Source organism: Phyllostomus hastatus, unplaced genomic scaffold (genome assembly GCF_019186645.2).
Source record: "Phyllostomus hastatus isolate PE091 unplaced genomic scaffold, TTU_PhHast_1.1 phas_scaffold_345, whole genome shotgun sequence".
NCBI lineage: Eukaryota > Metazoa > Chordata > Mammalia > Chiroptera > Phyllostomidae > Phyllostomus > Phyllostomus hastatus.
Window position 1 is genome coordinate 8,155,200 of NW_025334024.1, and position 24,552 is coordinate 8,179,751.

Below are 24,552 nucleotides of genomic sequence, written 5' to 3' on the forward strand. Positions count from 1 at the left end.
AACTACACCAAGTTCATTATTACTCCATTGTAACCTTGGAGGCTGGAAGCGGGGAGACCTAAAAATAGAGAGGGCCATGTCAGTAGCATATCCAGTAGGCAGCAGAGAAAAACTAGAACCTTCTCTCTTTTATTATTCTTCCAAGTAATTTTTCTGTATCTCATGCAGAGAAAAAATGAACTTTAGTGTTCTCAGAGCAAAACTTTCAGAGAGGGCTCTTCATTTCAGTCTGTCTGGGGCATATTTATGCCACAGGCAGAGGTAAGGGAAGCAAAACTATGGGCATGTGCTGGTTTGTCTTGAGAGAAGACCATTGGCCAAAGTCAGCTGCCTGTGGCCTGGTGGCTCACAGATCTGGTGATAGAGCTTGGATAAGGGTCATGAAGGACTTCAGTGCACTGAATGGAGAACTCAGCTGTAGAGGAAAACCCTGAACATGCTCTGATGGATGAAGCCTGGGACACAGTAAATGACAGCCATGCATATCTCTTACTGAATTATGAGAATTTTTTCAGGACGGAAATCAGCTCCTATTAACTGATGTTTTCAAATGCAACCACATGAAACTGCTGAGCATTGACCCCCTTTGCTCTGGAAAAATGGCAGTTTCATATGGCTAAAGTAACATGTTGCAGGGACAGTGTGAGGCTCTTGATATTATTACCTGACAAAATCTCACATCACCTATTTGAAGGATATATTATTATGGTTCTCATTCCTTATAGCTGAAGAAATAATTGAGGTTCAGCATAAATTGCCCAAAGCCATGAAACCAGAGGAGCCAGGAAGCAGTCTGTTGGGTGACAAGTCTGTATGATTGAGATGAAGCAGCGCTGTCCTCCTGCATGGGAGTCTATGGGCTGCTAAGAGCCCTGTGGCCCATGTGGGCCCACTGGGCCTTTTCTACTCTATAAATCAACTTTTCTGTGCTCTGAAGACAACCTGATTATGGGTGTCTCAGTCCTGTGCTTGGCAGGAACTGCAAGGAGCTGGAGGGCAAGACACAGACATTCTGCTGGAGACCTGGCTTCTAAGGAGGGTGGAGGCCAGGCAGGAGCCTGGAAGTGTTTCAGTGATGACTCAGTCTCTGCAGGGGTTTCTGGTAATGACTGCCTCAGCACCTGCTCCCCCACCTCATCGCAGACCCTGTTTTGTCAAGAAGTCTCCCATGACTGAATTGTTAATGTCAAAGCATGCAGAGCTTCCAGCCCTGCCCCAGATCCTGAGCCCTCAGAGGGTGATAGCAGTTAAGATAGGCAAAGTCATGCTGGGAAACCAACCATCTCCCCCCGCCCCTGGCCCCCACCAACACACATGCCACAACTCTCAGTGGCTTAACAGTCAAAGTTTGTCTTTGGCTCTTTCTCTCCCCCTCCCTTCCTCCTTTTGTCCCTAGCTTCACTATCTCTTTCATGCTACATCTCAGGCAAGGGTCAGCAGGAGAGCTCTGCTCATCAGAGTCACACAAGACCCCTGGCTGAAGGAGGCTTCCTCCTGGCATATGCTTCTACCATCACCTTGACATTAGGAGGGAGCATGTTGAATTGTGCACTGGCTCTTACAGCTTCCACAAGGAGTGACACACCTCTCCTATGCTCACTTTTCAATGGCCAAACCAAGTCATGTGGGCATAGCTTTCTTAGAAGAAGGGGTGGGGAAATATAAACTATTCAAAGTATTGTGGAAAAATGTGGGCTTATCCTTCATTCATTAGGCATGGCTCTGCCAAACACATAGCAGATTCAAGTGACAAGAGGCTGAACCAAGCAAACAACCAAAGAAATCATGAGGGCACATCTCAGTGCAATTCCATCACTGAGTACTACTTTTGTAACAAGTGACTAGACTTCAATAAACAAGGGGAGTTTGATTCCCAGCATGTCTCCATTATTGCCAAGACACCTCTTCCCTTGGTCTTGCACCCCAAGTAGGACTAGACACAGATAGTAGCTGTACTTGAAATATTGATCATAAAATTTAGCCATTATAGTAAAAAAATCCTTCTATATGAAAGCCAATGGTAATTTTATGGAGGGACATGCCAAAATACCATTCCAGAATCCCATTTTGAGTTATGTAAGCCAAATGAACATTCTGAAATCTTGCTTTTGACAGATGTCAGTCTCTGGGATGAGGTGCACACTATAAACTGATGACATTTGATGTTCATAGCAAATAAATCTGTTTACCCATTCAATGAGTTTTTACAAATTCTGGTTGTCTGAGGTAAGTATAGACAGCATTTATTGGCCATACTAGGAATAAATAAGAAGAGAAGCTACTGATTTAGTATATATTGCAACATTACATAGTTCTGCCCCTCCACCTTTAGTTATACTCCACCTAATCTGGAGGAGATGGAGGTAGTGGACAAATAATTTAAGTAAAATTTGTATGTCAACACAAGCTGATGTGTTCTCTAGTTTCCTGCCTTATTTAAGGTGAGTGTATATGCTTAATATTAATGCAAGGAAGTAGAAGTGCTAAAACATTTTATAATTATTATTCCTACTAGTAATGTCAATTTATTCAACAAATGTTTATTTAGTGTCTACACATTGCTGCACATTGAACAGTTAATGAGATGGACCAAGTCCTTGATCTCATGGAAATTATAATCTAGTGGAGACATAGACTGTGAGTGAGGAAACACATGTATGTGTAATGGAATTTCAGGTAATAAGACTCTTTTAAAGACAAACAAAGCAAAGAATAAGGATGATGAATGACAGATTGGCTTTAGGGAGGGTAGTCAGAGCTGCTTCTCTGAAGAGGCAATATTTGGGCCAAGAAATGAACAAAGGGATGAGTGAGTCATCAAAAGGTTTTGAGGGAGGGAGTTGCAGGTAGAGGGAACTACAAGTACAAGGGTTCCGATGTGGGAATGAATCTGGTGTGTCTCTAAGCACAAAGACCTATGAGGTGGAGCAGGGTAAGTGAAGAGTAGTATGGGAGATGAGTTCAGGGAGGAGGTAAAAGTGAGATCATGAAGGCTGAGACAGGTATCCAGATTGTATTCCAAGAGTGACACAACATCACTGGAATTTTATGAAAAGGAAAGTGACACAATCCAATTTATATGTATCTTGACCAAACTCATTCTGGCTGTGACTTTGACTGTGGGGCAGGTTTGGAAGCAGGGAGACATGTTAGGATATTGCATATAATCTGACTTAGAAATCACAGTGGCCAGAGAGGTGGTGAGGAGTGTCAACTTTTAATACATTATAAAGATAAAGACAACAGGATTTGCTGATGGATGGGATGTGAAGGTGATGAGGAAAAGAAGAAAGCAAGGAGAACCTCTCAGTTTTTGGATTGAGCAGCTGAATATAAGGTTGTGTCATTTACTGAAAGGGGAAGGAATGAGTTTGGAAAGGAGAGAAATCATGAACTCTGTTTTGCATTTCTAACACTGAGATGTTTGCTAGGCCTCCAAGTGGAGACATCAAGTATACAGATGGACATGTGAATCTGAAGTTCCAGAGAGACATCTGAGCTTAATATATCAAGACATAAATTTGGAAGTCAATCAGCAGAGAGATAGTCTTCAAAGCTAAGAGACCATATGAGGTCACCTAGAAAATGAGTTGTAGATATGAAAGGGAAGAGGGGTATGGTCATGTCCTAGGTTGAAACAACATTAAGGACCAAATAATTGGGTTGGTCAGTGACAAGGAAGGAAAACCAGGAAAATATGGTGACCAAAATGCTAAGATAAGAAAGGGTTTCAAGAAGGAGTGACATTGAGAATTCAAGGACAATGCAGTCTAAAATATGGGAATTGGATTGAAGGAGATCACCAGGGAGTTTAACAAAAGCTGTTTTAGTGGCATAATAAGGAGGAAAGCTTTGAAATATGCTGAAAGGATGACAAAGATATTAGTTGAGTTACTAGAAAAAGTTGTGAGGTCAGAGGGAAGTGTCTTTATTTGTAGATGGGAGATCTTTTGTGATGTCTGTGGGCTGCTGGGAATGATTCAGTAGATTGATGATGCAAGGGATAGAGGAGTAAATGCAGTGGCTAAGTGTTTGAATGGATGAGGGAGGGTGGGCGTAGAGAGTGGTAGGCATGTTTGAGTGAAGTCATGATAATAGGAGGGAAGAGAAGGCTGAGTCTAGGTAAAGAGATGCAGGTAGAAAAGAGAAAATGCTTTTCAGATTGCTCCTACTTTCTCCATAAAATAAAAATCAAGGTCACCTGCTGCAAGTGAATTTTGGCTGTATGAGGAGTGATCTGAAAAGTGGGAAGAGGTATTGACTGGGGAATGTTTTGGGCTTTTTAGGTGGTGCTGGACATAATATGTGGTCAAATATCTGAAGTGAGACTGCTAAGCATCATTGTGAAATTTTTAAAAATTTTTTCTTTATTTTTTATTGTTCACACTATTACAGTTTTCCTCCCTTTTTCTCCTTTTGCCTACATCCACCCATTTGCCCTCCTCTCCCCTCAGGCCATCATTACACCACTGTCTGTGTCCATGGGTCATGTATACATGTTCTTTGGCTAATCCCTTCACCTTCTTTCTTCCACTCCCCACTCCCCTCTCTCCTCTGTTCCATATATCTATATCTCTGTTTCTATTTTGTTCATTAATTCTCTAGCCACATTATGCTTTTCAGATCCAGGCATGAAACAAGAAGAGAGATGAGTTTGAACAGGATGAAATTTACCTTAGCAGTGGCAGAGGGGGATTGACAAGTGAGAAGGAGAGAGCCATTATTATAGGGGTGAACCATGGAGCCTGAACTGCAGAAAGATGGGTGACAGTATGTGCAGCTGAGACTGGAGTCTCTGATGGGGTGTAAGCACTGCTTGTTAGTATGTGTAGATTAGGAGAAGGAATCTGACTGTGCCCGGAAATTCTGGTGTTTGAAACCTAGCTATGGGAAGTGGTGTGGCTATGGATAATAAAAAGGTCTAAGGTATATCTTTGGAAGAGGGTAGCTGATGTGTGTTGCAAGAAAATCACTAGAAGGTGACTGTCCAAGGGGAAGAAAACATAGCAAGGAAATATTGACATTATTTTTAGATGGTGACTAATGAAAAGAAAAAGGGAGTAGGGATGAATTTCTAACTTGAAGTTCTATGGACCAGTGAATCTTACCCAAAAGCATCGCCTCTTTCTGAGCAGTTTTGAGGTCTGCTAATGCTATCTGTTGCAAATGATGAAGTGTTAACATTTGAGATAAATGAGTTTTATTTAAAAGAAAATAGGCTGAGGGCTAATCTTTATCATAATCTCAGAGTGTTTGCCTCACATTGCCCATTCCTTCTTGAGTGTGAGAGATGAGACAGGTTGAGAACAAGGTAGAAGAGCCTACAGATTCCACAGCCTTTCCTGGAAATAATGAAAACTGCAGTGAGTGACCTTGAACTAATCTGCCCTTAATACTTGTGGTGATAGTAAATTTTTGTGGCATTTTGTACTTCCCATGTAATTTGGGGTATTTCTTGGACATCTGGACACCCCCAGCAGTGTACGTTAGTCATATGAATGACACCCAATATGTGGTCTGTATGGAAAAATAAGGGAGGCGGATGTTGTGGACTGCAGCCCTAGGCAGACAGTGTGGTAGCTTGTAACAGAAAGGGCCCCAGTGAATCACACCGCCTGTACACATATTCCTTTGCAATGAGACTTTGTTATTCCTTTCATCCAGAAGTGGAGTTTATTTCCTCATGCTTTGATCTGGGCTGACCTTGTAGCTTGTTTAAAACTGACAAATTGTTGTAGAAGTGACAAGGTATGACTTCTAAGTCTAGGCCTGAAGAAGCCTTGAGGCTTCTGCTCTTGCTTTTCTGAAACAGGGCTCCATGAGAAGGTCCAGGCTATATGGAGGAGGAGAGCTGTATGGAGTGGCCCCACACCCAGCACTAACAGCCAGACAGGTGCATGAGGCCATTTGGATCTCTCAGCCCCTATTAAATCACCAGCTGACTGCTGCCATGTAAATGACCCTGAGTAAGGCCAGCAGAAGAACCACCCTGCTGAACTTAGCTCAAACTGCCAACCTCTGGAATCGTGAGCTAATGAGTGACTGTTGTTGTACACCATTTTTAGGGTTATTTGTTACATAGCAATAGATAGTTATGCAACCAGTAGAGTTATTAACAACCAAGACAAAGGGAGGGAGAAAGGCAACATCTATAGAGTGCCTACTTTGTGTTGAATAACTTCTGAGAACATTGTCTGGATTTTGCCTGATAACACCTCTCCAAAGAGGCATTATCTTTTTCCTAGTGAGAAAACTAGAGGTCAAAAACTTTCAGTACCTCATCCAAAGTCACATTTTTAATGAATGACATTTTTAATAGTGCTTAGATTAAAACATGCCCTAATCTCACTCTTAAATATATTAATTTCACCACCTCAACTCATAGAACATCTTAATAAATGTTGGCATATTTTTATACTATCTAAACTATTACATATTTAATAATGTATTCTTTAAATTGGCTCACTTGAGTAAGTAACTAAACAAATAAATATATTTAAAGCACTCACATTTTGCTGCCAAGACAAATAACCATGGCCAATAATTATTGCTTGCTTTCTTCAGGTGTGCTTGCTCCTGATTCCTTTGCACAGGTTAATTTAATCGTCACAATAACTCTGTGAGGTCAGAGCCACTACCATTGTCATCCTCATTTTACAGATGAGGAAAATGAAGCATGGGTGATTAACTGGTTTCTCATTGACACCAAAGAAGTAAGTGGCAGAGGCATAGTTGGTGCTACCGGCATGGAGTGGGTAGAGAACAGAGATACTGTTAAACATCCTACAGTCCACAGGATAGCACCCATCCCCACTCAAACAAAGCATTATCCAGTCCAAATGTCAACAGTGTCAAGATTTTAAAACCCAGTGTCTGCTTTTCTAAATGACAAACAGAAACAAGTACCACTTGCAGTAAATAGAAATTCCACAAAAACCAAATTGCTGAAGAATTTCTCTAGAAACTCCTTGCCAAGGCTATGAACCCTGGGATCTGCCCTGTTGAAAAAGAGATTAGCAAAACATTAGAGAGATAGTAAAGGCTAGCACCCTAGAGAGACTGTCTCCTTGATGTAATCAGAGGGTAAGAGGTTTACAATTGGAATAACATCTGCGATTCTAAATTATCTACACCATCTCTGTGTACCTACCAAGTCATCCCAAAGCCTACTCATCTTTTGGGAAATGTGACACCATACCTGGGTAGTCAAACTGTGCCCCAATGGGACACATCAAACCTGTCACCTATTTTGTAAATACAGTTTTATTGGCAGACAGCCACACCCATTCATGTACATGTTATGTACAGCTGCTTTTGCAATGCAAAGACAGTTCTGCAGTAGTAGCTGAGACCCTTTGGCCTGCAAAGCTTAAACTATTTAATACCTGGCTTTTTACAGAAAAACTTCACTGACGCCTGCCTAGATCTACAAACGTACGTAGTAGGCTCTCAGTGAATATTTGCTGAATGAATAAAGCTCTGGAAGCCACCACTTTGGGCTGAAGCCCTCTTGCTCCATTTCTTTATCCCCCTGATAATTAATTAATTGTTTGTTTGTTTGGTATTGCATTTCCAGTTTGCTCAATATGAAGTGACAGCTCCATTCTTACAACAAACACTTGCCAGCTGCGTAGTTGATCACTGTAAGCTGCTCGGTGTTAGGGCCCAGAGCTATAAATGGATCTCCCTGTGAGGGGATGGTGATGGATCGCCGTGGTCTTGGGAGCTCCCGGCCGTTCCTTCTCTCCTTGTAGCTGTTGGCATTCATGGCACTCTCTCGGCTCCAGCGCTAAGGGATGTATAATAGACACGGGAAGGCCTATAAAAGTAACATCTGAAACTGCTGCAGGGCTGAGTATTGATTTATTCATTACTATAAATTTTTTGTCATTACTATGCAATTGCTCTATCTCAGGAAGAATTGATAGATGTGGTTGGAAGCTGCAGCCCACTGTGCAAAACTTTTTCCCCCTTCTATAATTTCCTGTAACTCTTCTAAAGAATCATTATTCCTTATTACATAGCTCTGGCATGCCACCTATTTAGATAAATGTGTGAACAAGTGCGCAGTAAATATTCATAGTGGCCTATGTGTCAAGGATATATGTCACTAATTAGATAATTTAGTGGTCCAGATAAATAAATAAGAAAATACAAGCACACCCAGGAAAATAGGGAAGTAAAACATGGGCTTTTGTAGGAATCTGGGCAAATAGGACAGCTTTTCAGCTATACTATCATCTTATATGTTGGAGGTCAACCGAAAGGTCACAGGAGGACTTACCAGGGCTGCTTACTCACGGCAAAAATCAGACCTACAAGGGCACAACATCCCTCTGGGCCTTCTCAGCGAGTCCCGCTTTTGTTACCTAAGTGAGTCCTCTCTGGTGGGGGTTCAGGGAATGTGGTGGGCTTTTGCCTCTTCCATCCTCTTTGCTTTGTTGAGTCTGCTATTTAAAATTATGTTGGTACAAAAAAGAACTGGACTCAGAGTCTAAAGATGATGTGTTCAAGACCTGGTTCTGATACAAAGTGGGGAAGATTTTTTTTTATTCAACTTGGGTCTCAGTGTTCTTATCTGTAGAATGGGAATGGCTATAATTTTGATGATAATGACAATGAAGCTCAAATGGGACAATAAACATGGAAGCCCTTTGCAGAATCTAGAGTTCCAAACACATTAAAGGAAGATTAAAAAAAATTAAGCAAGAGACCTCCAGGAAAGTACATTTGGCAAAGCAACTATTCAGAGAATTGAGAAATTAGGAGTTAGTGTTTACTGGCTGCTGCCTTTCTGTCAGGCACAGGGCTAGACTCTTTCTATAGGTTATCAATTTGAATCTGGCTGAGTAAAACTATTTTTTACATTTACAGATGGAGCAACTGAGGGTTTGAGACATTCATTATAACTTGCCCAAGATGCCAGTTCTGGTAAGTGATGCAGGACAAAAGTCTGCCTCTCTGTGGCTTTATCCCCTATGTCCCTATGCTACTAATGACATGCTGTGTTGCCTCTGGCTACAAAGGGAAAAGACTTGCTTGTTTTGTTTTTTTTGTTGCTGTTGTTTTAGAAATAAAAGGCAGGAGTGCTATCTGAGTTGTCCAGATCGCTTGACTGTATTGACCAGACTCACAGAGCGATCTGCTCCAAGTCAGAGTTCTGTTTACATAAATGCAGTTATCCCAATCTTAGCTTGATTAAGGGTCTCTGTGGTGACCTCGTGAAGTGGTGTTAAAGAAAAATAATTGGATCCACTGATTGCTGAGATCTGGCTGATTAGCTTCTAATGCAGGAAACTGACCTTTAGCCCTTTCCAGTGGTGTGTTAGAATATGAAGAAGATGGATTCACTTTGTCAAACAACTAAAGCCAGGTCTTTTAGACATGTCTAAACTAGTCATGGCCTCATCTGGGCATATTTGTTTCACAAATGTAAATGAATCCTGCACATTACCATTATGCAAGCATATAAAAGGTAAACTTATTCATATCAGCCCTAGAGCCAGCAAATTATCTGATCAAGGGGCCACCTTTCTGGTTTGGGTTTATCTAGTCATAACTGAGAGCACTCATTAATTTGTGGAGCAAATATTTAATTTGCACATGCTATGTGTCAGTAGCAGTGGAAGATGCTAGGAATGCCAAGATGAATCAAGTTTGGATGATTGTTCTTTTTCATGAGACCCTGGTCAAGAGCTCCTGCTGTAACTGTTGAACAATAAATTGTAGATGGGTGGATGGATAAATATATGGATGTGTGGATAGGTGGGTGGATGATGAATTGATGGAGGGATGGATAAATGGATAAATGGAAGTTTCTTAATCAGGTAGGTATACTTTTTTAGTTAATGTTTTTTAATTTTTATTGAATTTATTGGTTAATAGATTTATATAGGTTTCAGGTATATAATTCTATAATATATCATTGTATTGTGTGTTCACTACCTAAAGTCAAGTCTCCTTCTGTAACCATTCATCCCCCCTTTATCCTTCTCTATCTAGCCCCACCGCCCTTCCCCTCTGGTAATCATTACACTGTTGTCTGTGTCTGTGAGGTTAGTTTTTTCCTTAATCCCTTCACTTTTTAAACTTCCTCTGATCCACTAGAAGACTCAGAATCATGTAATAATGTCTTCATGACTAACTTTAGTAACAGAATGAATCTCTTTAGATTCCATATTGATATACTCCTCTTGTAATTTTTTTCTTTTTTCTTGATAATTGGAGTTCTGGACTCTTTGTTTCTTGCTTAGTTTTTGTCTCTGTCCATGGAATCAGGGCCCATCTCTATTTCTGTTTTTGAATCTCCCTAGGATCCACCCATTGACCAATTTAGTGCCCACAGGAGTGAATTTCTCAGGATACATAAATGAGTAGATGCTAATCCATGGTGGGTGGGTGGGGGATGGGTAACCATATTGTTTATCCTTGTTCCCCCAACGGCAACAATAGTGCCTGGCTCATAATCTGTGATTATAGATTGAGTAAATAGGTGGTTAAGTGATTGAATAAGAGGTTGCCTCATCCCTCTTCTGGATGAGAGTCACCTCACCACTGAGAGCTCAGTTTAATGATTATCTTACAGTGTCTGTTGCACTCTTGTCTGCAAAATAAAGTACACTCAAGTCATGAGAAAAAAAAGTAAGTGATTGGGTGACTTAGTGAAGAAGTGGAGGGTGATTGAGTTGGTGATGAATGGGTGAATTCATCTATGCATGGATGCATGGATAAATTACTGAATTGGTTATTGGGTAAATGGATGGAAAAATGGGAGGAATTGATAAGTAGATAAATGATTAAAGTGAATACCTAGGTGGATGCCCACATCGGTAAATGAATGAATGGGTGAATGGATAGATGAACAGATGGGTTAATAAATGGCTGTATAGTGCCTGGACAAAACTTGGATGGATCTCGGTAGGTGTAAGTGGTTGAATTCGTGAATAAAAGAATGGATGATGGGGTGCGTGTTTGAATTATAGCCCTAAAACCTGTTAGACACTGAAAGAGGACAGGGTGATACTGAAACTCTGCCCTGATATGGCCAAACTAAACAATCCTCTTGGTTTAGGGGAATAAGGCTGCTGGCTTTGGGAAGATTAAGGGCATCTCACACAAAGGCATGGAAAGTCTGACTGGCTGGCCAGAAGATTGATAATGACTCGTGGTTTCCAAGCACTGTTTATAAAATAACCGAAGGGGCAATGAGTGTGTTTCTTGGGTTCCTTGAGGCCACAGTGAGGAGGGATGTAACCTCAATAGGGACAGCCTTGTGCAAAATGCTAGCCAGCACAGTGCCTGACTGCCTGGAGGCTCCAGGCCCACTGTGGACAGATGGCCTCATTATTTTCTTTGCCTCATTTCTTTCTTTCTTTTCTTTTCTTTCTTTCTTTCTTTCTTTCTTTCTTTCTTTCTTTCTTTCTTTCTTTCTTTCTTTCTTTCTTTCTTCCTTCCTTCCTTCCTTCCTTCCTTCCTTCCTTCCTTCCTTCCTTCCCTCCTCTTTCTTTTCTTCTTTCTTTCTCCCCCTTGCTCTCTCTCTTATGCTTTCTCTCTTCATTCCTCCCTCTTTCCCTTCCTTCTTTTCTTAATTTCTTTCTCACTACCAGGCAGGGATGACCCAGGGCTAGAAGCAGAGCCTTCTGGGAACTAATCCATGCTTTGCTTCAAAATTTGGAACTTCACCTGGAGGGACAGATTAAGTTTCTAGCTGAGCCAGTTCCATGATTTCCCTGCTTAGGATCATTTACTCCAGATACATATGCTTTCTGATTAACAGAGAGTAGCGGTGATATAGTGCAATGAGCAAGGTTGTGGAGTCAACAGATATTGTTGTCTGAACCTTGAAAAGTTTCCTGGACTCTCAAACTCTGCTTTATCTGTTAAAAATCATGAGAAAGGGTTATGAAATTAAAAAACAAACAAACAAACATTTGCTTCATATGGTCATTGTAAGAATTAGAAGAGATAATGTGAAAAAAATCACTACCTGATTAGCATATACTAGGTGTTAGTAACAAAAGTTATAAGAGTCAGTAATTCTCCTTCTTTTGTTGTTATTTGCTTAATCTCTCTTTTAGCATTAGGGCTCACAAGCCCATATGGGACCTGAATATGGATTGAATATCAGGCAGGTCCCATTCATTTGGTCTGTTGAAAACTTGTGGAAAATAGTCTGGCATTTCCTCAGTAGAATTCCCATAGGATCCAGCAATTCTACTCTTAGGTATATACCCCCAAAAATTGAAAGCAGGGACTCAAATAGATACTTTCTACACCAACGTTTATAGCAGAATTTTCACAATAGCAAACAAGTATAAACAACACAAATATCCATCAACAGATAAATAGATAAATAAAATGTGACATATCCATGCAATGGCATATAATTCAATCTTAAAAGGCAATGAAATTGATACATGCTACAATATAGATAACCCTTGAGCATTACGCTAAATGAATAAGCCAGATTCCAAAGGACAACTGTATGATCCTGCTTCTATGAGAGAATTCATAGAGACAGAAAGTAAGTTAGAAGTTGCCAAGGGCTACGGGAAGAGGGAATGGGATTTATTGTTTAATGGGCACAGAACTTCCACTTGGGATGATGACAAAGTTTTGGAAATGGATAGTAGTGATGGTTGCAGAACATTGCAAATATACTTTATGCCATGAATTGTATAGTTAAAAATGATTAAAATGGTAAAGTTTTCTGCGCCTCTTTTACCACCATAAATAACACCTGTGCTTGTGAGCTATAAAGGTAGAGACTCTGTTGCCTCATCCAGGGGGTTGGCTTTCCAGAACTGGAGGAAGGGGTGATTTACAGTATGTAAGGGCATTATGCTCTTATAGGCATTGCTATCTTACCATTTATTTCACTGGCTTTGATGAAGTAGACATCTACTTATTGACTATACTTTAGACCACCCAAGCCCATAGAGGGCAGGGTCTTTCCAGGTCCTGAGATGATATTATTTAGTCCTCTTTAGATGGGCTCTGATTACTGTCCAAGCTTTCCATCTCATAAAACTTCCATGTTATATGGTTACTGCTTATGATGTGTCTTTTCTCCCCAATAGACAAGAAGATCTGTAGATCTGTAAGGAGCTGCTGTGTCAACTGGACAGTCACAACATACACATAGTAGCGAACATAGATAAAGCACTTAAAAATATGAATGGCTAAGCTTTGGTCTTGTTCAAAGAATCCAGAGAGAGGTTTCTGTACACCATTGAAACCCCAGCTGCTAGTTCAATGCCTGGAAGAGGAGGAGGATTTCATTAGGGGTCTCTGGTTGTAAGTGAAAGAAACTGGCTTGGATGAATTTGAACATGAAATAGGGGATGTGCTGAAAGGCACTTGGTCGCTCACAGATTATAGGGAATGGTCGGACCACCAAGACTTGGAAAGGACAGTAGCCGGGAATTCACAACCAGTCTCTTTAGCACAAAGACACTGGAAATGATTTAGCTGCCGTTCTACTCAAGGTCTAAATTTCTGAAAGTGAAAATGTGATTGGCCTAAGCTCTTAGCCAAAGAAGGGGAATGGACCCTGGACAGATAAAGACAACGGTGATGAAAAAGGGGGTGATGTTAAGACTCTTCTCATCCCCTCCCATATTTTCCCAGAAGCTTGAAAAACTATCTTCCCCCAGCACCCTTACTGTCCCTAGATGTTTAGAAGCATTGAAAAAGTGCCTGCGTCAGACCAGGGAGCCACAGAACAAAGTAAGACTTTTCTGGCTCGAACACAGAATGGCATACATGGAAAACCCAAGCTCTGCGGGAATCCTGTTAACAATATATGAAGAGCCAGAGCCTCAATTATGGGTACTCTGAGGACAAAATTTCAGACTTTGCTCTGGCTTTTGTCAGCTTAAGGCTCTTAAGGTAGTTTACACAAAGATTTGTATGTCTGAATTTTTCCCTGGCAGGTTCTCATTATAACCTAGATAACACAAACCCCAAATATTTGTGGTTAGCAACAATAAGGGATTTTTAGGTTGCCTGACATCTTCTATCCATGTAGATCACCACCTAGGATCAATGTTCAGCTTGGAGACAAAAGGAGACAGGAGGATGGTGGGAAATTTTTCTCTGGTTTGTGCAATGTCTGAGTTTAAACCCCTTCTCTTAACACTTTCAGTCTCTCTCTCTCTCTCTCTCTCTCTCTCTCTCTCTCTCTCTCTCTCACACACACACACACACACACACACACACACACACATCATACCTTTTGCCTTCCAACAGGTTCTTCCAGAGCTATGCAAAGGAAAATGTTGATGTCTAAATATCTAAGAAAAGTATCACCAGCCAAATACTGCCTTCCACCAGTGCAGAAGGAGGAAGGGGCACTTTAACACAAGACTTCTGCATTCTCCCTCCTTTTCAATCTCCTGGCCATGGGTTGGATCCTTTGCTTTCAAGCCAAGCTGGTTTCAGATTTTCTGGAGTTGAGCAGAACAACTGCACCACATCAGTAAACAGAAGACTGTTTACATAAAAAATATAGATTTCCTTTAAGCACTTTGCTTAAGCCTTTAGTAAGTCGTATTTACGTTATTATTGTTTATGTTCCCAGAAGTCAGCAGGAGGATGGCCTTGTTGCAGTTTATGTGGTTTCATGATTCACACTTGATGAGGCAGCTATCACGCAGGGTGGGGATGAGAAGGGGGGCTAGAGTCAGAGAAGCACAAAGAAGATTATAGCAAGCTCTCTCATGGGATCCGCAGCCTTAACATAATGGTACAGCCAAGGGCCTGGGGATTTCTGAGTCAGTCTTTCAAATTCCCAGACATGTTTATCAGTTTTAAGTTTCCAAATGGGCCCACCCAGAATAAAGCCCTAATGCACCTGACGTTTCATGTTGGCTGTGTTTCGGGGGGTTCTCCTGAGATTCGAGCTCCTTCCTAGCTGTCAGCTTGATAGGTGCTCAACACCTGAGTCCTAAAGCATCATTTGGGGTGACCTGCTCTGCCAGCCAGTGATTGGCTACTGACTGAGCTCCTCTGTGCATGTAACGCCCATCCAGATGGGCTCGGGTGGACATTGGAGGGGAAGAGTCTGTCCCCAGTGCTGGAGATTTCCCAGCCTTAAAACTCTGTGGGCTAAGAAGTACCAGTTGGCAGTTACAAAATGGTCAAAGGGCTGTAAAGTACAGTGTAGGGAATATGGTCAATAATGTTGATTACTATGTATGGTGACAGGTGGTTACTACACTCATGACAGGGATTACTTTGTAAGTTGTATAAGTGTCTAACTACTATGCTGTATACCTAAAACTAATATAAGATTGAATGTCAACTGTAATTTAAAAGTAAAAAAATTTCAAACTTGTTGAGTAATCACTATGAGCCATCTCCTATGGTGTGTTCAGCTCAAGGCACATTAAAGAGTCAGAGCTAGATTTCTGAGATAGGATGGGGCAAAATAAGAAGGAGGGCATGTTCTTTTTTTATGAGACATTGAAGCAGAATGGATAAGAATCTGTATTTTGGAGACACTTAGATCTTTTTTATTTGTTTGCATGATTCTTTGTTGTTTGTTTTGTTTTTAATACCCAACTCTGCTTCTTGTTAGCTCCATGGCTTTGGGCAAATTTCTTAACCTCTTTGTGCCTTAATTTGCTTATCTGTAACTGGGAGCTTCTCTTGGGTTTCTGAGAGGATTAGATGAGAAAAGGAGTGTGTACCTGATAAATAACAAGCTCGTAACGCTTGGTACCAAGACATAAAACTATTTTTATTATATATAAAGGCAAGAAGAAAAACAGGCATCTAAACTGGGAGAAAAGTAAGCCAGGAGGAATTTTCTGGGCTATGTTTTAGAAGCCGTAAAGGTATTTGTGTGTGTGTGTGCTGCTTATGGCTTTGGTGTGGGATGGCAGGAGTACCTAAAGGAGCCTCCAGTTACCAATTCTCCTGGGAGTAGCTTGAGAACCAGAAGGACCAAAGGATCTGGCTCATATTCCATTAGGGATGTATGTCCAGTGAGGGACTCCTTGTCCAGTGAGGGACTCCTTGACCTCTGGGACACCACAGAACCATTTTAAACCACGTTTTCTGGGATCCACATGTTCCGAACACTTGGTATTTCACCTTATAAGTTCTCTTTGGTAAAAGCTCTAGTCAGATATGGCCACTAGGGAATTAGTGTCTGGGGATAATGTCTGTTATCAAAATCTGCTAATATTAGCAATGAGATCTCTACTCTGAAGCTAACCCCATTCATTTTATTATTCCTTTATTACTTCATTCAACAAGTATTTATTGATTACCTACTTTGTGCCAGGCTCTATATTAAGGGCTTGGGATACTGTGGTGATAAGAACACACGAGACTTTGTTATCACTGAACATAAACTCTAGTGAGGGTGACCATCATAAATACCAATTACCAATTGTCATTGTGCTATGATGGAAAAGTACTAGTTCCTATGACAGCATAGAGGAAGGTACCCAGGATGTAGGGTGAAGGCTTTTGGGAAGGTCTCCCCAAGGGAGTGATGTTTGGGGAGGAGAGTAAAAGGCATTCACAAGGTCACGTGGGCTGAAGGTAGAGAGAGAAGAGTCAGGCTGTGCTAATTAATGATCATAATATGTCATCTCATATGATTAACATATCTGCATATCAAATCACCCCCAAAGTTAGTGGCTTTTAACAATACTTTGATTCCCTGTCCTACTTCTGTGGTTGGCTGGGCTCAGCAGGGTGACTGTTGCTGAAGTTGCAGTCAGTTGTTGACTGGGACCAGGCTGGACTGCACATTCAGGATGACTCCCTCACCTGAGCAGCAGAGGGGGTTGGTGTTGGGCGAGGAGCTTAGCTGGGCCTGTCAGGTGGAGCATCTACATGTGGCCTTTCTATGAGGCCTGGGCTTCTGAAAGCATGGCAGTCCGAGGGGGATCTGAGGGGGAACCTCCCATGAGTGTGTTCCATGAAGCCCAGGTAAAAGCCATAGCACTGTTTCTGACCTGGCCTCGTCCATCCCAGAATGTCCCTTCTGTCCCATTGTAAGAATTAAGTGAGTTTCCAAAACCAGCCCAGACTCAAGAACAAGAGAAAAATACCGTTAAATTATCCTTCTCAGTGGCAGGAAGACATGGACATGCTGGCTGGGTAGAACGCTTTGGCAGCCATCTTGGAAGCAAGTTATTACATGTGGCTTCATTCTACCTGGACTGAACCTCCCCAAAACATTTACGTGACATGCACTATTTATATCTAAGTTAAAAATATCTCCTCATTTCAAAATATCTCCTCATTTCAAAACATTTCCTTCTCGAAGAGGGTTTCATTGACCTTTATATCCAGTAACTTTCCCATGACCATTTTAAATTATTTCCATAGTAATTATCACCCCAAAATTGTCCCTTTATTAGATTATTTGCTTCGGTCTTCCCACAACTACCCTACCTTCACACCCATGAAACATAAGTCCCAAGAGGTCACAGCCTTGCTCACCAATGTATCCCTTTAGAAAGTGCCTGATGCTTAGTGGGCACTGAATAAATATTTATTGAGTGAAGGAAGAGGAGTCTAAGCAAAAATAAATGTCACATGCAATGACCCCGAGGCAGGAGGTGAGCATGATGATCTGAGGAAATCAACAAGGCCACGTGTGTTGGGACACAGGCTGAGGGGCCAGCCCCATGTTAGGGGGCTGGGAGCGGCATCTTCCTGGGCCACGTGCAAACTGATTCAGCCTGGCCACAGTCATCATCTCTGAAGTGCGAAAAGTCTACTGATTTTCTGGGCTCAAACACCCCCAGTTTGAACATGTCTGATGTAAGCCCCAACTGACACATTTTGTGGATAGATGAAGCCCACTGAATTTGGGCTGTTTCTCACTCTTTCCAAAAATAACTACAAAACAAACAAACAAACAAACAAACAAAAAACTCAGCAGCAACGAAAATGCCCACGTGTAATTAATTGATGAACTGTGTCTGTTCAGAGAAAAAAAATGTGCACTTTTCCAGGTAGATACTCACAAGGAAATTTGCCCAAGTTTCTCCTGTCTAATACTGGTAGATGCTGAGTTCAAATGTAGGTCTGCTTTACCTCAGAGCCCTGCAGAGTTTTGGGTAAAGGCTTAAATAGAAGGGGGAAAAAGACATGGAAGACAAATGTCTAAACCAAACCCTAGAATGATATATTTTTCCCTGTGGCACTGACTCAACTCACTGAGCCCCATGATAACTGGCCAGCTCTGATTATAAGGCAACAATCTGATTCTTGCCTCAATTATGACTAAATAACCACTAGTTAGGAATCATGAAAGGGCTCAAATGAGTGCAGTGGGGATGAGGAAAGGTCCTCTGGCTGCCAGAGGTGGAGGAAAATGCAGTCAGAAGTGGGGACATTTCAGCTGAGCCCAAACCAAAGCCACAGAACACCATGTTCGTGACCAGGGCAAGGGGAGGGGGCTGGGGCTGGGAAGATGGCCAGTGCTCCATCTGCCAATCACCACCGTTTTCACCGGGTGCTCACTCTTGGAGAACAGGAGTGTGTGTGTCAGTCATCTGGGGGGACACCCAGTGGGTTCTCACTTTATCCTCCCTAATGCCGGGGGCTTCCTCCCCAAATCCACGTGAACCAGGATCATTTCAATATTTTTCTGTGCTTGAATGGCCTTCTTACTTGATATCTCAGTCTGTGTTTCGAGCTATTTTCCTCTTTATTTTTGTTCCACATGGGGAAAACTTAAATACATATTTTTCTTAAGGAGACGGCTATAAAAACTTTTCTTAAGTCAGACCATCTGTGTTGGTGGAAACTTTAGACTTTTTTTTTCTGGGAAGGGGAATTTCTTCTCTTGTTTTCTCCTGTTCTTTGGGAAATCCACGGAATTAAAAAATTATCAGTGGTGGGGAGCTTTCAAAGGAAAGATGAAAATAAGAGAAATTAAGATGCCTACCAGATATTTCAGCAGGTTTGAATAATCTGTCATTTCTCTGAAAGGATACAAGATAAAGGGGTATACCAGAGTTTGTAATGGACTTGGACAGTCAATGATCTGTGTTGTTAATATTTATTTCTTACCTGGAATGTGTGTGTGCTAAAGCCACGATCGACTTCCCAGAAGAAATTCTAGGTAGTTTTGGCAACTGAGAAGACAAGTAGAGAAAAGTGGTAGGTGAAAGGGGAGAATTACGCATCCAGTGCATCCCAGGCATTGAAGCTGATGTCCTTGGCCTCTGTGTTTACCTCGATGCTCAGGGTATAACAGTGGTCTCAGCTGGACCCCCACCTCTGAAAACCTAGGTGATGATACCAGAGACTCCAACTCCAACTCCTGCTCACCCCTGATTCTGGCGCAGTCCTGCTACCATCCTTGGTACCGAGCTTCACTCAGAATGGTGAATGGATCAACTAAAAGTGGACTGAGGAGTTAACGGAACTTCCCCACTAACTGGACCAATGTGCACAATTCCCAAAGATTTCCCCCCAAGATCCCTATCCCTATTATTTAATCAAATGCTGCTCTAGGGGCTGCTATGAAGGCATTTTGCAGGTGTAATTAAGGTCCCAAGTTACTTTAACATATTGAGATTATCCAGTGGGGTCTGACTCCATTAGGTGAGCACTTAACAAGCAGAGAGTTTTCTCTGGCTGGTGGCAGAGGGGGAGCCAGAGAAACTTAAAGCACAAGGAGGACTTGACATGCTATTGCTGCCTTCAAAGAAGGAAGAAGCCACATGGCAAAGACCCCAGAGGGGCCTGCAGAAACTATGAGTGGCCCCGCTGATGGCCAGGAAAGAAGCTGGAGCTCAGTCCTGCAACAGTGAGGGACTGGATTCTGCCCACAACCCTAATGAGTCTGGAAGCAGATGTCCCCCAGAAGCCTGAGGGTAAATCCCTGCCTAGCATACACCTTGACTTTGAACTTGTGAGACCCTAAGCAGGGAGCTCTGCTAAGTTCACCTGGACTTCTGAGTTATGGAAACTGTCAGGTAAAAAGTGGGTGTCGTTTTAAGCTCCCGAGTTTGTGGTAATGTAATACACAGCAATAGAGGATTAATACAATCTCCATTCATGGACACATCATAGCATAGCACACTGCTGGGTTTTTGTTCTGTGAAATCAAAGGACATTGGTTTACTTTTCCCTCAAACAAATAAGCATGAAAGTGCTCAAGATATTTTTCTGAAGGAAAGACCAGATGGGGCAGAGATTTTTCCTTTTTCGACTATGGGCCCTTGGCATTAGTCTTCTCAGGTTCAATGTCCAACTTCTCCCTTTAATTGTTGTTTGACCTTGAGTGTTTCATCAATTTCTCCAGGCCTCACTATCTTCATCTATAAAATTGGGATAATAAGGATGTTGGGAGGATTAAATGACAGAATACTCAGAAAGCACTTGATTTACTGCCCAACACACTGCACTCACTGGTTAAGTGTTATCTGTACATGAGATCTTTGCCTGGGTGGATTAACGAGCAAATAAACTCTAGTGAAAAGGAGATAAGACATCATAGTACTCACACAGCTCTCAGGTTTTGCAACTCGGGCCACGTTTTGTACTAGGTCAAATCAACACATTGGCCCAGATCTGTGAACCTGTGAGTGGTGCCCACAGTAGACCCTGGGATGTAGGGTCAGACCCCAAGGAAATGGTTGGACTACCCAACTGGAGATCCGGCTTGGAAATCAGGAGTGCCGCAAAGCGCAGCTGGGACACCTCTGCAGGCATTGACACCACTGCCACGTCGGTAACCCAGACTGTGAACTCAGGGAGCGGGCTACTCACGGAGGTTCCACTGAATAACAGGACTATCCATTCATTCAAAAACGGTTGAGACAGCAGTGCCAGGTAGACAAAGCCAGACTTAACTGAAGACTTGTTTCCAGCATCTGTTCATTTCAAGGAGCCTTGCCAAGGAGCCAGAGGTGGAAATCTACAAATATGCTCCTATTTGGAGCGTGTATTACTCCTTTTTAAAACTTTTTATTCTATAGGGCATGTAACTTGGGGCAATATGTTTATGGCCTGTTATTTTAATTCCACAGTGCTTTTTCAGAGAAACATGCATCTTAAAACCATTTGTCACTGAAAAAAGAAGACAGATATTTAAGGTGAAAGAGCCAGCTGACGCACAGTGACAATAGGATCTTTGAGTTAGAGCTTTGTATAAGGTGGCCATAAAATCAGCTGTACCGGGTAAGAGAGAGAGTACCATCCACACTGGGCAATAACTACAGTCTCCCTTGCCAGCTCCCCCTTCACTCTCTGTTACTTGAGGAGCCCCTCAGGCAAGGGCTTCATTCTACCCTTCTTCCTCTGCGTCCCTGTTCTCTAATTTTAGCAAGTTAGAAAACACTGTGGCATGCTGTGGAGGAGGAAGCTGGAATATTTGTAAATAACTGGTAGATGCAAAGATCCGTTTCAGCGGAGGGGAAAAAGAAGAATGTGGAGGACCACGCGGTCCTGCATGGGTGTGCATTCAAGGTCTGGAGCCCAGAGCGAACAAAAGCAGAAGGGGCTGGCCAGAACAATGGGCCATCACAAATGCCATGTTATGTAAGTGGGTTATTTGAATTCACAATTGTGAAGGCCACAATTGTCAGAGAATTGCCCTCCTTCTGGGTGGTGGGAGGAAAGCAGGGTCCCCATGCTCCCAACCAGGTGCCCTGGGAGCAGGCTGTGACCCGCCAGATGAGGCCCACAGCTGCCACACAGGAGAAAAGGGCTGGGTTATTCCTCACACCACGATGGTGCTGCGTAACTCTGTGCAACTGCACTCCAGGATGTTTTCCGTTAAAAAAGCAATGAGCAAATTATTAGGTACCTCCACAAACATAGCAGTTGTCCATTTGAAAATGACCTACTTCTTTCCATTTGGTGCATACTGCTTGAGCTTGGACAGTGATTTCTGGATAGTGATTTGGGGCTCTCAGTCACACGTTTCATGGTTGGGTGAAGACATGGGGACATCGGAGTTTGTAGAAAGGTCTCCATAGTGGGGAGTCAGGGAAAGCTTGGAAGAGGTAAGTTTTGAAGATAGTGTGGCTGTGGCTGTGGTGGACACCAAGGATAATTTTGAAAGCTACTTTCCACTTTGGTGTCTTGCATGTAGCACCTGATTAACCAGGCTCAAACAGTGAGAAGACAAGACTTTCTCTTGCCTGCCTTCCAGTTTCGTGTTGAGCCGCTCCTGTCTGCAAGCCCTTGAGCTGTGGCCACACCCAAGCATGCCAGTGACACCTTCCCACCTCACTCAACATGTCACCATCCAATTCATCAAACGTAGCTAGCCTGTCCTTGCTTCTGTAAAAGCCCTCCTCGCAGCCCGTCCCAACTCCTGACCCTCATTAATTAACATGCCCTGTTTCTTAAGTTCTAACAATGTCTGTGTTTAATTCTTGCCAGCACTTACCCCAGACACTCTCCTGCTCATTTGCAGACCTGCTCACTAGAATGTGCCTTGCAGGAGGGCAAGGCCAGGTCCCCACTTCTGTATCTATCATGTTCAGCACGTACAGTGGCTTTGCAATGTCTGAGTAATAGAGTCTTTCTCCCAGACTCTGGGTAGTTGTAAAAAAGCTTTGGAATCAGTATGTTCACTTGCAGATACAGGCAGAGTCCTTTGTTCTTGTAGTTGTGATTGTGTTGTTGTTAGTGTATATTTGAGCTGGAGGTGCAGACAGAAGCTTGGCTCTGATTCTTCAGGGATTGCACCTGTCTGGGCGGTTTGTCAGTCTGTCAGAGGTGATTTGCAGTTTCTATTGGAGAGCTTTCCAGGCAGGAAGGGGCAGAGGAACAAACATCTTGGGGACTGGCTCACTCGCTGTTGTCCTCTAGAGGGATGATGATGATGATGATGATGATGATGATGATGATGATGATTGTGATGATGATGATGTCGATAACTTGAATGAGTGTTTCTGGAGTGCCCAGAACTTTCCATTCCTTTTCTTGTTTACACCACAAAAGAAAAACAGATGGTAAAGGCCAGGTGGCTCAGTTGGCTGGAGCATCGTCTCACACAACAAAAGGTTGCAGGTTTGATGCCCGGTCACATATCTAGGTTGTGATTCGTGCCGTAGTTGTGGTGCATATGGGAGACAACCAGTCGATGTTTCTCTCACATCAATGTTTCTTTCTCTCTCTCCCCCTTCCTCTCTCTCTAAAAAATCAATAAACATATCCTCAGGTGAGGATAAAAAAAGAGGGTAGATGTGATTATTACTCTCATTTTTCTTCTTTAAAAACACTTTAAGGTATGATTGACATGTTAAAAACTTTACATATTTAATGTGTACAACTCGATGAGTTCACGAATATGTGTTTACCCGGGATCCCATCACCACTGTCAAGGCTGTAGACACACACATCACCTCCCCAAATTTCCTCCCATTCCCACTATTATTATCATTAATATTGTTTGAACACAACATAAAATCTACCTTCTTAGAAAATGTCAAGTGTGTAATACAGTGTTAGTAGCTATAGGCACTATGCTGTAGAGTGGATCTTCAGAAATTATTTATCCTACCTAATGCTGACATAATACTCTTCCCCCAAGCCCTTGGCAACTATCCTTCTCTGTTTCCATGAGTTTAACTCTTTAGACTCCACATGCAAAGAAGGCAATATAGAATTGGCCTTTCCATGTTTAGCTTATTTTGCTTAGTATAATACGGGCCTGAAGGATGTTATTCTCATTGAATAGCATGGAGTGACTTGCCCACGATCACACACCTTCGGGAAGCCAGCCCTGGAGCCCAGCAGTCCATGTGTCCTCCTCAACACTACCTCCTACTGCGACGAGTGCGTGTGCATGAGTACTTTTGTGTTTATATGCACTTGTGTGTAGATAAGTGCAAAGAGTGTGGTGTGTTATATGTGCTCGTGTGCAAATTAGGCAGGTGTATACTGGGTGTATCTGATTCTGTCTGTGTATGCATATTTCCCTCAGCTTGGAAAAAGCATCATGCTCCAAATAGGGCCTTTATTAACGTGATGAAATGTTCCTCCTCCAAGTGGCAGGTGCCCCACCCTTGGTTTCTTCCCTCCGTGCCCACTTTGGAACATAGAGTCTGAATTGGGGTAGATGGGGACTCTGGCTTTACCCCAAATGGCACTGCAGAGAAAGCTGTAGATTACTGGGGAGGTAAACTTCCACCAGTGAAGACTTGTTCTTCAATGGCAAATTTACATTTAAATGCACCCTGTCATTTTTAATCTCAGACACTTGGCACAATCACCTCCCAGGGAACAGACTCTATTGTAAGGCCTGCTTCCAGCCAGGTGACAACACCCAGGCTGCAGGAGCCCATGGCAGACTCGGGGCCCAGAGGCTGTATGGGTGTGGATGTGGCAGCCTGGGGATGTATGCAAATTTGACTGTCAGGGGTAACTCAGACGCAGTCCGAGGACAGTGCCAAGAGGCATTTTGTGTTCCGGGCCATGAGGGTGTCCCCCGAGACAGGAATTTTCCAGGTAGGAAGTGGGACTGCGGAGTGGCTTGTTCAATCCTATTAAAGGTGAGGATGCACTGAAGGCAGCTGACAAGGTAGAGAAGCTGTTGTTTGTCTCTCCGAGACAAAC